The 13,452-nt window shown below is 46.9% G+C and overlaps 1 pseudogene; it reads left to right on the top strand.

Annotated features, from left to right (window-relative positions):
- Window positions 1-5,483: 5,483 nt before the first annotated feature.
- Window positions 5,484-10,318, top strand: LOC114906137 (annotated as a pseudogene).
- Window positions 10,319-13,452: the final 3,134 nt, after the last annotated feature.

Raw genomic sequence — 13,452 nt, 5'->3', positions numbered from 1 at the left:
GAGCTCCCGCCGGGGCGGGGCGTGGGGTGGGGGGCGAGGACGCTCGTGGCAGTTAGGGGGCTCCGGCTCCCGGGTGGGCGGGGGCAAGACGGGTGGGCTCTGCGTCTGGGGTACGAGAAGCGAGAGCCCCTGCCGCTGAGTGTGCTCGGGGGAGGACAAAACAGTATTTCCTCAGGCAAGTCTGAAATTTGCAGACCTGGTTAGCCTCCAAAAGATTTCACTTTCAGCATGTTTGTTCACTTTGCAAATTAAGTATTGAGGTTTTATGGCCACAGGTATTTGGGCCCTTGAAGCTAATAGGTAGCCAGCCCAGACATCTTCTATGCCCTGGACAGGCTAGTCAAAGAACTAAAATCTTAAACGCACCAACACCATTAGCTGTCCATTCTGTGCAGTGACAGCTTTAGTGCCCTATCCCTGCATGGGTTGCAATGTCAAATCCGGGAGTCTCCTACAGGTTGCTGCAAAGGTTAATGCTCACTCCAGAAGCCTTCTGGGTGCAGTGTCTTTTTTGCCACTAACCACAGACTAGGGACGTATCTAACTAACCTGGAGAATACTAGAGGCTAATTTGAAAAGAAGTCATGGGAATTCTTGAAATTTAAAACTTCTGTTGCCTGAATTAAAATATTCTGGTTCCCTAGTGGCTCAGTGGTTAATAATATGCCTCCCAATGCAGGGGACACGGGTTCAATCCCTGGTCCAGGAAGATCCCACATGCTGCGGAGCAGGTAAGCTACCGTGTGCCATAACTACTGAGCCTGCACGCCACAACTACTTAAGCCTGCGTACTCTAGGGTCTGCACACCACAACTACTGAGGCCTGCATGCTCTAGGGCCCGCGTGCCATAACTACTGAGCCCGCGTGTTGCTACTACTGAAACCTGAACGCCTAGAGCCCGCGCTCCACAACAAGAGAAGCCACTGCAACGAGAAGCCCGCGCACCGCAAGGAAGAGTAGCCCCCGCTAGTGGCAACTAGAGGAAGTCCAGCGCAGCAATGAAGACCCAATGCAGGCAAAAATAAAAAAAATAAAATAAAATATTCCAATAGAAGGAATGATACCATTGATGACTAAATTAGATAGCTGAAAGTTAACACTGAGTAACTCTCCCAGGAAGACAAAGAAGTGGAAACCGTGAGGAAAAGAGCACTAACAGGATTTCCCAAAAGAGAAACAAAGGAAAAAGGAATACAACTTCTTCCCTTGGGATGTGGAGAGCTCCCTGTACTGCGTGTCTCCGCTCCTCCCGCCTGCACGCCTCTCCAGCTGCAGTGCTCCATCGGATCTTGTCTTCCTCCTTGAGTGTTCTCAACGGGAAAAAGCTGTTCCAGAGCCTTATAACCTGGCTGAATCCATCGCCGCCCAGAGCAACTCCCCAGAGCTGCCTCGGCAAGCCCACTTTAACTCTGGTTGGGATATCCGGACTGGTTGTGATCCGCCCCCATTTGGACGGTATGTGTACTGCACACACGTGTTCCCTGCAGGAATCGAGGAGAAACACCTTCTGTTCCCCAGCATACTGTGGGGAAAGCACTTCCTGAGCCGTTCAGGCTTGTGAGGGGCTGCAACAAGCTTAGCAGCATCCTCATCACTTCTCAGAGCCTTCCCCCCTCGGCCAGTCAAGAGGCCGCGCTGTCTGGACCACTGCCCCCTGCAGGTGGGAGGTCCTAGTGCGGTCACAGACTTGGAATCTAGCCCCCTTGTCTCTGAGAGTCTGACAGTTAAAGCTTCTCTCCTCCAGGCTTTTAAGGGTATTTGAAACAGTAAAGACAGTCCGATATACAGGTAATTTTCCTTAAATGCTTAGGAGTGTTTGATTAGTTTTGTAGCCAGTGTTTAAAGGTTTGGGGAAAGTTACTTTGTCAAATCCAGAACTAACAAGGGAATATTCATTCAGAGGAATCTTGGCCATTTGTCTTTCTAAAGTTATTATTATTAACTGGTTGTTTTAAAGTTCATAAGATTGATTTAAAGGGCATTAAACAGAGTACAAATAGCAGTGACTATTTCTATGTCTTCCTCCTTTCCCCTGAACCTTACATACAACCATAGGCGGCCTCTGACGTGGTCTAGGGCGTCCTGATCTCCAGTCAGTCTCTGTCTCCATTTTCCCAGCATCCTGCCATGCATAGCCATCCCATGTCCCCTAGATTTCTTGTGCACCACGGTGATGGCAGATTCATTACAGCTTTAAGATTCTGCCAAAGTGCCACTAATTAATTAAGAATTTATTAATATGGTCCCTCGAATCATTGGCCTCTGACCAAGCCTCTCCCCTAGAGTGCTCGCTTAAAGAATGAGGACCCTGTAACTCTATTCACTGTTGCCTTCCTTTGTCTACCTCACAAACCACTCACAGGGGAGTAAACATTGATCCAAGTCCTCAGATTCCCCTTTAATTTCTCTTTCCATTCCTCAGTCACAGGGAGATCCCCAAGGTCAAAATCTTTATGCATTGTTCCTACCGCTGGAGCCTGTGGATCCAAGCATGTTGGCAGTTGCCTCTCCAAAGCTCCTACCTCCTCTGTGACCATCTGACATTTAGCACTGGCACACTAGGTGTGTATGGAAGTTGTGGCTGACACTTAAACAGTTAGACTTGGTCCCGTATGAGTTTTCTATGGCTGCTCTAACAAATTACCACAAACTGGGTGGTATAAAACAACAGAAATTTATTCTATCACAGTTCTGGAGGCCAGAAATTCAAAATTATTATCACTGAGCTGAATCCAAGGTTGACAGGGCTGAGCTACTTCTGGAGGCTCTAGAGTAGAATTCTTCTTTGCCTCTTCCAGCTTCTGTTGGCTGCCAGCATTCCTTGGCTTGTGTCTGCATCACCTCAAGGTCAGCATCTTCCAATCTCTTTGTGCTGCTTCACATCACCTTCTCCTCTTCTGTGTGTGTGTGTGTGTGTGTGTGTGTGTGTGTGAGAGAGAGAGAGAGAGAGAGAGAGAGATCTCCTCTGCTTCTGTCTTATAAGGACAGTTGTGATTGGATTTAAGGCCCATCCTGATAACCCAGGATAAGCTCCCCATCTCAAAATGCTCCCTTCCCCTGTTATCTTCTGTTGGAAAGTTCCTGCAGATAATTGTGTAATAAATCCACACAGTAAAACAAAGACTTGGCTTTCTGGTTGAAAAATTATTCTTGACCTTTATATACCCATCCCCCAACCTGGGAGCTAATAGCTCCTGGCCCCAAGTTTGAAGGGAAAGGGTGATGCTTACAGCCGTCAGCCACTGACAGTCCTCCATAGGAATAGCCTTAAACTTTTCATATGCTTCATAGTGTCACACTTGCAAGACAAACAACCTTCTCTCTTATTAATATAGACTTTGTCTCATGACATAATCTCAATGTCATAACATGCCATTCTTGACATAAGTTATGCAGGGGTAAAGATGGAGAAGAATAGAGCACACGAAGGGGATGCAGAGTCACACTCTGTCATCTTCAGCTCCGTGTGTAATATTGTGTCCAGAGTTTGCATGTGTACACACCAAACGATAACAGTGTTTACCTTTGAGGAAGAGAGAGAGGTTCAGGAAGGGGGTCAAAGATGGACTTTTGCTTTTCACTCAATTGTATCACCTAATATTGTAAGCACTGAATAAATGTTTTGTTTGTCTAAGTAAAAAAATAAAAGATAAATATATGTGACTTACCAATCAAGAGGGAAAACAAGACACAAGCAATACTTATAGAATGATCCCATTTAAATAAAATAAACCAAATTTTATATATATATATATATATATATATATTTATATGTATGAATGTTAAAGGAATAGGCAGCGCTCTGGAAGGATGTTCACTGAGAGGTTGACAGTGTTCATCTCTGTGGAGGTAAAGGGGACAGAGGTGGGAGTGTGACTCGCAGTGTTTCTTCTCTATACTTCCCACTGTTTGAATTCTTTACAATGAAAATACAGTCAGGTAGTATGGTGGGTGATTTTATGTGTCAACTTGGCTGGGCTGTACTGCCCAGTTGCTTGGTTACACATGTCTCTAGATGTTGCTGTGAAGGTATTTTTAGATGTGATTGACATTTGAATCAGTGACTATAAATAAAGCTGATTATTTTCCATAATCTGAGTGCACTGCATCCAAAGAGTTGAAGGTCTTAAGAGAAAAGACTGAAGTCCCTCAAAGAGGAAGAAATTCTGCCTGCAGACTGCGTTCGGACTCAAGCTGTAACATTAACTCTTCCCTGGGTCTCCAGTCTACCTGCCTGCCCTGAAGAAGTCAGGTATCTATATATCTATATCTAAACTGTTTCAAACACGTACATTGGAGCTGAAAAGGCCTGGCTTGGAATTCCAGCTTCACCACTTCTAACTGTGTCCTTAACCAATTAAATTCAGCTTTATAGATTTCTACTTACTCACTGGTATAAACAAGGGAAATAATGGAAATAATCATTTCAAACGGTACTGTGCCTGGTACATTGAGCATTATCACAACTCAGCCAATGCCATTTATTGTGATTAAAAATGTTTTTCATTTTATGCTAAGAAAGCAGTAGGAAGAATTGAAGGGTTTTGAGCATGGAAGTAACATAATATGATTTGTTTTTTAAAAATAATTCTGGCTGCTATATGAGGAATGCATAAGAAGGAGGCAAAGTGGATACAAGATCAATGTAGGAGGCTATTGGACTAGTATAGGGGATATATGGTCATAACTTGGACTACATGTGGTAGAAGAGATGAGAAAAGGTGGTAAAATTTGAGAAACATTGAAGGTGTCATGATTTTATTGATTTGACTTCTGCTTATGGGTACGACAGGGTAGTTTTTGGCAGACAAACGCTCCTATAGAGAAAAACAGGAAAATCCCATTAAAATATGACATGTGTCCCCACCACAAAAAATAAATGATAATTATGTGATGTGACAGACATGTTAGCTAACCCTAAGGTGGTAACACATTGCAACATATAAATGTATGAAGTCAACACATTGTACGCCTTAAGCTTACACAGTTATACGTCAATTATATCTCATTTTATATGAATTTTTAAAAATAACAATAATGTAGAATAGTTGCATGAGGGTTGACCGGGACTGAATATAAGTGAGGAGGGTCAGGGGGCCCTGTACCTAAAGCTTATACCTTCATGGTGGATTTGTTACCGAGTCCAAGCTCATACTATTCGGCACATGACAGGCCAATAAATGGAGACACAAGGTGTTGAGGCAAGGAACAGCGACTTTATTCAGAAGGCCAGCAGACTGAGAAGATCGCAGATTCATATCCCAAAGAACCATTTTACCCAAGTTAGAATTCAGGTTCCTTTTATACTAAAAGGGGAGGGGGTGTGGCTGGTTGTTGCAGACCTCTCGGTGCTGGCCAGACCTCAGAGAGGACGTGATAGTCCCTTGTTCTCGCAGGTGTCCAGGTAGGTCAGGTCACGAAGTTCCTGTAAACCTTCAATAAGACAAATTTTACTTTCTGTTCTATAACTTTTTATGTCTATATGAATGAAAGTGTTATGGCTTTAAAGGTTAAGCCTGGGAGGCAGAGCCTTGAGAAAAGACTATTGTATATTTCAGGCTATAGGCAATGTTCTTTTACTGATTGAAGAGACAAAGGTTCAGAGCCAGCATGACTAAGCACAGAGATTAGAGCTAAAGGAATAGATCGAATATGGAGTTAGGTTTGTTCTTCTCTGTTACAGATTCATGGGCGTTTGGTTTTCTACTATTCCTTGGACTGTTAATGTACACGATACATTATCTTTCTTTTGTATATATGCAATATTTAATAATAATAACATTCTAAATAGCAAAAACAATTTTTAAAAATATGACGAAAAAGATCAGTTTAAACCACTGGAGACCTCCTGAAGTGATCAGAACTTAAGGGGCCACCGTGCAGGAGGAGAACCATGGAAAGGTACACTGGTATTTTGCAGCTGCTTCTCCTCTGGGGACATTTGCCAATTCTAGGGCAGTGAAGGAGGCTGAGAATTCAGGCTTCATCCAGGTAGATGGATATATCTGGGGACCAAAAAAACAGCACAGCTTTCAGTGGTCTCACGGGCCTGGAGACACAAAATTGGAGATTTAAGGAGCCAAGATTGCAATGACAAAGAAGAGATAGAGGACTGAGTCAGAAGCTAAGGAGCTAAGCAGAAAGCCTTTCTAAGACAGAGAAGAGTTTTATCTCATGTTAAGAAAAAGAAATAAAAGGTATTCATTATTAGAAAAGAAAACTGCTGTTATCTGAAGACAACATTTTCTGTGTAGAAAAATCTCATAGAATCTACCAAGAAAAAGCTGCTAGAAGTAATAAGTGAGTTTAGCGAGGTTGCAGGATACAGGAGGGAGGGACTTCAAAAGCGTATGAGAAGGGCTTCCCTGGTGGCACAGTGGTTGAGAGTCCGCCTGCCGATGCAGGGGACACGGGTTCGTGCCCCGGTCCGGGAAGATCCCACATGCCGCGGAGCGGCTGGGCCGGTAAGCCATGGCCGCTGAGCCTGCGCGTCCAGAGCCTGTGCTCCGCAACGGGAGAGGCGGCGGCGGTGAGGGGCCCGCATACCGCAAGAAAGAAAAAAAAAAAAGGATATGAGAAAGCTTTATCAAACTGTACACTTTAAATATGTGCATTTTAATTATACCTGAGTAAAGTCATTTAAATAAAGATTAAGTGAAAAAGGAGATGGCTGACAGGTAGAGACAGAGAAAGGCAATGCCTGAAGGCCCTGAAGAGGTTGGAAAATGACCACAGCGGGGATGCTTGAATCACTGATTATCAAGGTGGGGGCAGTTACAGGAGATGACAAAGCCTGGAAAGTGACAGCAGAAGTGGGTGGCTGAGGTAGAGGTCACTTTTGTGCCCACTGCATACTCTGTTCTTTTTGCCTGAGCACAACCTCCCTCACTCTTTGCCTGGCCAACTCCTACTCATCCTTCAGGTCTCAGCATCCATGTCCCTTCACCAAGGGCACCTCAAGTGGCGCTCCTGCCTCCATCTAACTTAAGTTCCTCTCTAACACACTCTTGTAGCAGTCTCGTAGTACTTGCCTTTCTCAAGCACTTAACATAATGATTACATATGTATTTGTGCAATTCCTCCCGCAATTCAAAAGCTCCATGATGGCAGGAACCATGAGTGGTTTCGCTATCCATTGTACTTCTAGCACCTGGGGCAATGCATGGCAGAACATAGCTATATACATATTTATTGAATACATATTTATTAAATATGTAACAGGATGTTAAATGGAATGTTGCCCATCTCCTCAGGGTTTTAGCCCAAACCTGAGGACAGGAGGTGCTAAGTCCCTGCACGGTCTCCGTTCTCAACAGAAATACATCAAAATGCTTGTTATATAAATCAGCCTCAGATGGCCTCTGTGTATTGGCCCCTCAGTTTTCTATTTCTTCATTGCAGGCTGAGATTCATTAGCTCAAAATCCCACTGGTGCCAAACTCCAGTTTTTACACATTAAATTATTTTTAAAATAGCCCAAGCCAGCAGATTATTAGTCAATTAGGGCCTGCCTGCCTTGCAATTCCCAGGACACCTTACCCCACAACCGCTGGTCATTGATAAGACGCCAAGCCACTGCTGCCCTTCAGAATTCTCTGACCTAGAGACTCCCTGCCGTGCTGCTGAGTGCCATCACCAAGACATTTAAGCCTCCTCTCTGATTCCTCTTCCTTAACAGTTACCTTACCCTCCTCTCCTTCTGGGTGGTGTTTCCTTAGCCCACCCATAAGCCTCTGGATGGTCTCACGCTACGGAGCACACGCAACCCAATAAAGCTTGTTGCGTGTGAGCAGCTCCCAAATCCCTCAAACAAACCCCCTACAGTGCTGAATTTACTAAAATATGGCAAAGCCACTTCAGCAAGCACCATCCCATCAATGCTATTTAAGAGAAGATAAAATATTTCGAAGGTAATTTTTAAAGGAAATTTTTAGGAGGAAAGAGTGTTTTGGCTTTTCTCCTACCTTCACCATGAAAGAAGAGGAGTACTCTCTAGCCTCAAATGAAATGTGTCAGTTCAGGTCCGCCAGGAAGCCAATATGGAGTTAGAAAGTGCAAAAGATTTATTGAGAAAGATAAAGGGGGGTAGGCAGGAAGAGCCTTCAGACCACAGTGAATGTAAGACACCTGTGGAAGGAGGGAGATGGAAGAAGGGCTGGAAGGGAGCGCCTTAGACGATGGTGCAGCTTTGAGAAAGTCTTGGCCAGCCCACTGGGAGCTCTGGTGCAAAGACGGCCCATTGAGGAGTCCCACATTGAGCAGAAATAATTCTAGTAGCCCTGCTGTGCTAAGTCGTAGACTGGGTGCTGCCTGGGAATAGCATGACCTCTGTGCAAATGCTGCAGTGGATCCTGAAAGCATTGCATCTGGGTGCTGTCAGCTGACTGCACTCCTGTCTTAAAGTGACATCTAAGTGGTGAACTTCCATAGCTGCCCCGGTCCACCCCTTGTGCCACACAGATCCGCTATTCCATATACATATGTTCAGGGAGCAGTTTCTCTGTGGTTCCCATGTGCCTGTCTTCTTGAGTGTCCACTTAGAAGAGAGAAATTGGTGGGACACAGTACAACGCCATTGATGCAGTTGGTCTTGCAGCTGTGACAGCTACTCATTACCTCCCTCCTCCACTGCCCATTCTAGGTCTCCCTCACCCTCTGCTATCACCTCCGCAGTCTTGGTCACTTTCCTTCATCCCTGAGGTCTGAGTCCTTGGTATCCATACCCTTCTCAGGGCAGAATTGCTGCACTTGGCCATTCACAGGCACAACTGGGCAAATGAGTACCAAGAGTCACCTAAGCACATCACCTGTGTTCCGCAAATATTCCAGCTGTAAGAGCAGTTCTCTCTCTTCCTTGATAAGTGTTGGTTACTGCTGAAATGGCGACTCTTCCTGCCTGCTGGTCTCTGGACACAGAGGACAAAAAAATGCCGGGCAGCAGTCATATCTATAAGCACCACAGGACTCTGGCTGTGTCTCCTGGTGAGGGTGCACTGTCTTTAGGGACCAGAATATCCTCTCCTGCAAAGTCCAGAGCTAAGGAGATGTGACACACAATGTCCACCTAAGTAGGTCACTAGGGAAGATGGAAAGTGGGGCCACTCTGGCTTCCACCCCTCGGATCCCAGTCCCACGTGTTCTTCCTATTGGGGACACAGTGCCACATGGAGGTCTCAGATGCAGTGCATATGTTGCATTCTGGAGGATGGCACCCCATCACTGCAGAGGATCGCCTCTAAGCATGTGCTTCAGCTGGGTGATGGAATGTGTGATACCAGAGGATCCCATGCTCATGCGCCCACTCAGACACATCCTTCAGTCTGAAGTATATCCCCTGACAGTATACCATCTTGTATGGGATGCCAGGCCTGCATTTCCGGTCCCAGCGGCAACAGGGCTGACCAGTAGTGCCCACCCTCCAGCTCTCTGTGCCTCCACTCTGTTTTCCACTCACTGAGCTGCCCGTTCTGCCACCACAACGAAACAGGCCCTCTCCTTTGCCAAGGACTTCCTGGCCAGAGGCATTGCCGCCACCATCTCCAAGATGGCTGTGGCCCCGATGGAGTGGGTAAAACTGCTGTGCAGGTACAATACACCAGCAAGCAGATCACAGCCGACGAGCAGTACAAGGGCATCGTGGACTGCATCGTGCGCAGCCCCAAGGAGCAGGGTGCGCTGTCCTTCTGGACGGACAGCCTGGATCATACACTACTTCCCACTCAAGTCCTTAACTCCGCCTTCAAGGATAAGTACAAGCAGATCTTCCTGGGGGCCTTGGACAAGCACACGCAGTTCTGGAATTATTTTGCTGGCAATCTGGCCTCTGGTGGGGCGGCCAGAGCCACCTCCCTCTTGCTTCGTCTACCCCCTGGATTTCACCAGAACCCACCTGGCGGCTGACTTCGGGAAATCTGACATCGAGTTCAAAGGATTAGGAGCCTGGTGAAGATCACCAGGTCTGATGGCATCCGGGGTCTATGCCAGGGCTTCAGCATCTCCGTGCGGAGCATCGTCATCTACCAGGCCACATACTTCGGCATGTACGACAGCACCAAAGTCATGCTCCTTGACTCCAAGAACATGACAGTGGTGGCCAGCATGGTCTCCTGCCCCTTCAACACCAAGTGGCGGCAGATGGATGCAGTCAGGGCACAAAGGAGCCAACATCATGTACAGGGGGACTCTTAACTGCTAGCAGAAGATCTTCAAATACAAAAGGGGCAAAGCCTTCTTCAAGGGCACCTGTCCAACGTCCTCTGCCTCATGGGTGGTGCCTTCATGCTGGTCCTGTACGATGACCTGAAGGAGGTCATCTAGGCCCCACCCCGCTGGACACACAGACCCAAGAGAACCACATAGAATACTTAACTTTTATGGACCATTGACCTTCGAGAAATTTCACCATGTTTGTGGAGAGCTGGAGGTGGCTCTGGCAAAAGGCTCATTGTGATCACGACCATTGGCACCCTGTGTCCATGTATTGATTAGGGAGGGAGTGGGATCGTGATGTCTTCATGGGTCCACAGGTGAGGCAGCTCCTACCAGACCTAGACTTCAGGTTGTCATAGGATCAACTTCTATTTAGGTATTTATTTTAAAAAACCATGTCTCCCATTTGTACTTAAGCATTATTATCTTTGGCACAGCCACATATTTGCAGTTATGTTCAATGTTGGGTATTCTGCTGCAAAACAATAAAACCAGGACACAGACAAAAGAAAAACAAAAAACACCCTTTGTCCCTCCACCCTAACCCACGTAGGGGTTTAGATCTTCCCTCCCCCTTTTCTTTCAGGGACATCCCTAGGTGTGGCTAGAATGTAACTGCCATCCATTTTCAACTTGTATCCAAAGACCAAGCAAATCCATCCAAAAGCCAAGCTTAGACCTTTTCCTCCTCCTTCATCTGGCTGTATGGGATCATGTGGCCATAGTGTGAGCTGAGGGAGGAGCTCTGGTATGACTGTGATGCGTAACATGAGGGCCTGTGCTACTGCTCACAAACCTTACTCACACCTCTGTCCCTGCCCAGCCTGCATTCCAGATGCACCACTGCCATCCTACAGTGAGTTGCCATCTGATTTTGACTTGGCAGGACCCAGCTCATGATGAGAAGTTCCAGACACAGAGTCAGTTGGTGTCCCATAGTCAACCATCTGTCTCTACCAGGGCCCAGAAACACACCAGAGGCTATTTCTAGAAAGACATAGAATCTCTGATGCTGATGGCATGACCCTCCTCCAGAACCCCAGGGGACTGAGTGGCAATTCTCTTACAGGGGCTGGCCTTGAACTTGACACTGCATCCTTGCCCATTACTGATACCTCTGATACCATGGGGTCTGCCGTATAAGATGGTCCACACGGCTACTTGCACCACAGCCTGGACCTGCTGCAGGTTCCTCTCCCGCATCCCACCTCTGCCGCAGGCTCCTCTCCTGCACCCCACCTCTGATGCAGGCGCCTCTCCTGCACCCCACCTCTGATGCAGGCGCCTCTCCTGCACCCCACCTCTGATGCAGGCGCCTCTCCTGCACCCCACCTCTGCCGCAGGCTCCTCTCCTGCACCCCACCTCTGATGCAGGTTTGTCTCCTGCACCCCAGCTCTCAGCCTTCTGTGTCACCTGATATATGGACCGCAGCGATAATCCTGGGGCCTACCAGGTGTGCTACTTTCTTCTTTGTTCTGGAGGATCCAAGACGCAATGATTTGTCTTGTACTTTGGAGGGGGCATCCTGGCATGCCTCTGATTACTGGACTCCTAAAAACTTCACTGAAATGTCAGGTCCCTGAATCTTCATAGGGTTTATCTCCCATGTTCTTGAGAGGCCATGTGTCTTAGAGAGGCCTCTTACTCTTCCTGTCCAATCAGTATGATGGTGTCAGTGTAACTGATCTGACTGATGTTCTATGGGCTGTCTAGATGATCCACATCTCTTTGTACTATAAGAGAGTACAGATATGACATAGGGCAGGAGAGTTAACATGGTAGTGGACCGAATTGTAAGTAAAGATGTCCACATAATTGTGAACTGCTTCTTATCCTCTTTCTTTGATTGGTTGGAGTAGAAAGGAATGCATTCATCAGATCAATGGCCACGTAACACGGACCTAAGGCCTTATCATCCACAACTGGAATTAATAGTTGGCGAAGCCTGCGGTATGCCGTCACTCTATGGGATTCATCCAATTTCTGCAGTGAACAGACTGGCAAAGTAAATGGAAATATGATGGGGACCACCACCCCTACATCTTTCAGAGCAGCTCTAATCTCTGCCATGCTTCCTGTGATACTGTCTGTAACTGACTCTCTTGGTTGTGTGTGGGGGTTGGGGGGGCAGTTCCATAGACTTGCACATAACTTCCACCAACGTAACCTGAGAGACAGACAGACCCCCACCCAAAGTTTGCTTTGGACATGGAGACCAATGACACCACACACACACACACACACACACACACACACACACACACACACACCAAGAAGTCAAGAAATGGTTCATTACTTACAGAATCAAGGGTTCTCAAGAGAGCAGGGCAAGCCTCTCAACCAGTTGTAAAGTGACTTGTGAGAACAAAGGATAGAGAGTGGCCTGGGATTTTACCATGTGAGGGGGCGGGGCCAAGGTGAGAGTTCTCACGTGTGGTCAGGGGCATACATGGTTCTAATCTCCCTCTGGTGCCAAAGGAAGGCGCACCCAGGCTTTCTTACCAGCTTGTCCAGATATCGGGCACAAGGGGAAGACTGAGGGCTAGCTGAAAAGGAAAGGCCCGATTCTTCCGAGAATAAGGGATGGGGGCGGTACTCTTCCCTGAACTGCTGGTGCTATGGGAAATGGGGGCTCTTAGGACTTGAAATATAAACCTCAAAATTACCTGTGCTGTGCCTGGCCTTAATTCAGGGAGAGGTTTTGCTAGAAAGAATAAAAATCAAATAAGGCTGAAAGGCACAACCTGACTGTGGAAAGGGAGACAACGAGAGCCACAATCATGTCACCCAGAGTGTAACAGTTGAGTTTTAGTTAAATGACACAGAGGGTCTGTCTGGCATGAATAGTAATGCTAGAGGTCTACATAGAATAGAGGTGTTGGCGCACCAGCATTAGCATCTGGGAGGCAGGAGGTTAGATGACAAATAGGACAGGTTAAGAGGCACCCCTCCCTCACGTTTGGACAGACTGCCAGAGCTATCAGTATGGGTCCACCAGGCTCACCAAGGCCTTAGGGGTAATAACTACCCACGAACTGGGAGCAATACATAATGTGATGAAAGCAGCACAGGTCCCAGACTTAAGAAGCCTATAGCTCTGCAACTCGGTAACCTGGACAATCCCCTCAGTCCTCTTCTACTCACTTTCGACCACAGAACAAGGAAAGGTTCCATGAACTCTGAGCTAGGAAAAGGCTCCACTGCTCTGCAGGAGGTCCCTGCCCACCCCATTCCCCTCCTT

Source organism: Monodon monoceros, unplaced genomic scaffold (assembly GCF_005190385.1).
Source record: "Monodon monoceros isolate NGI ecotype Baffin Bay Population unplaced genomic scaffold, NGI_Narwhal_1 Super_Scaffold_22, whole genome shotgun sequence".
NCBI classification, from domain to species: Eukaryota; Metazoa; Chordata; class Mammalia; order Artiodactyla; family Monodontidae; genus Monodon; species Monodon monoceros.
Note: the sequence above shows the minus strand (reverse complement) of the source record. Positions and strands in the feature narration are given on the sequence as shown.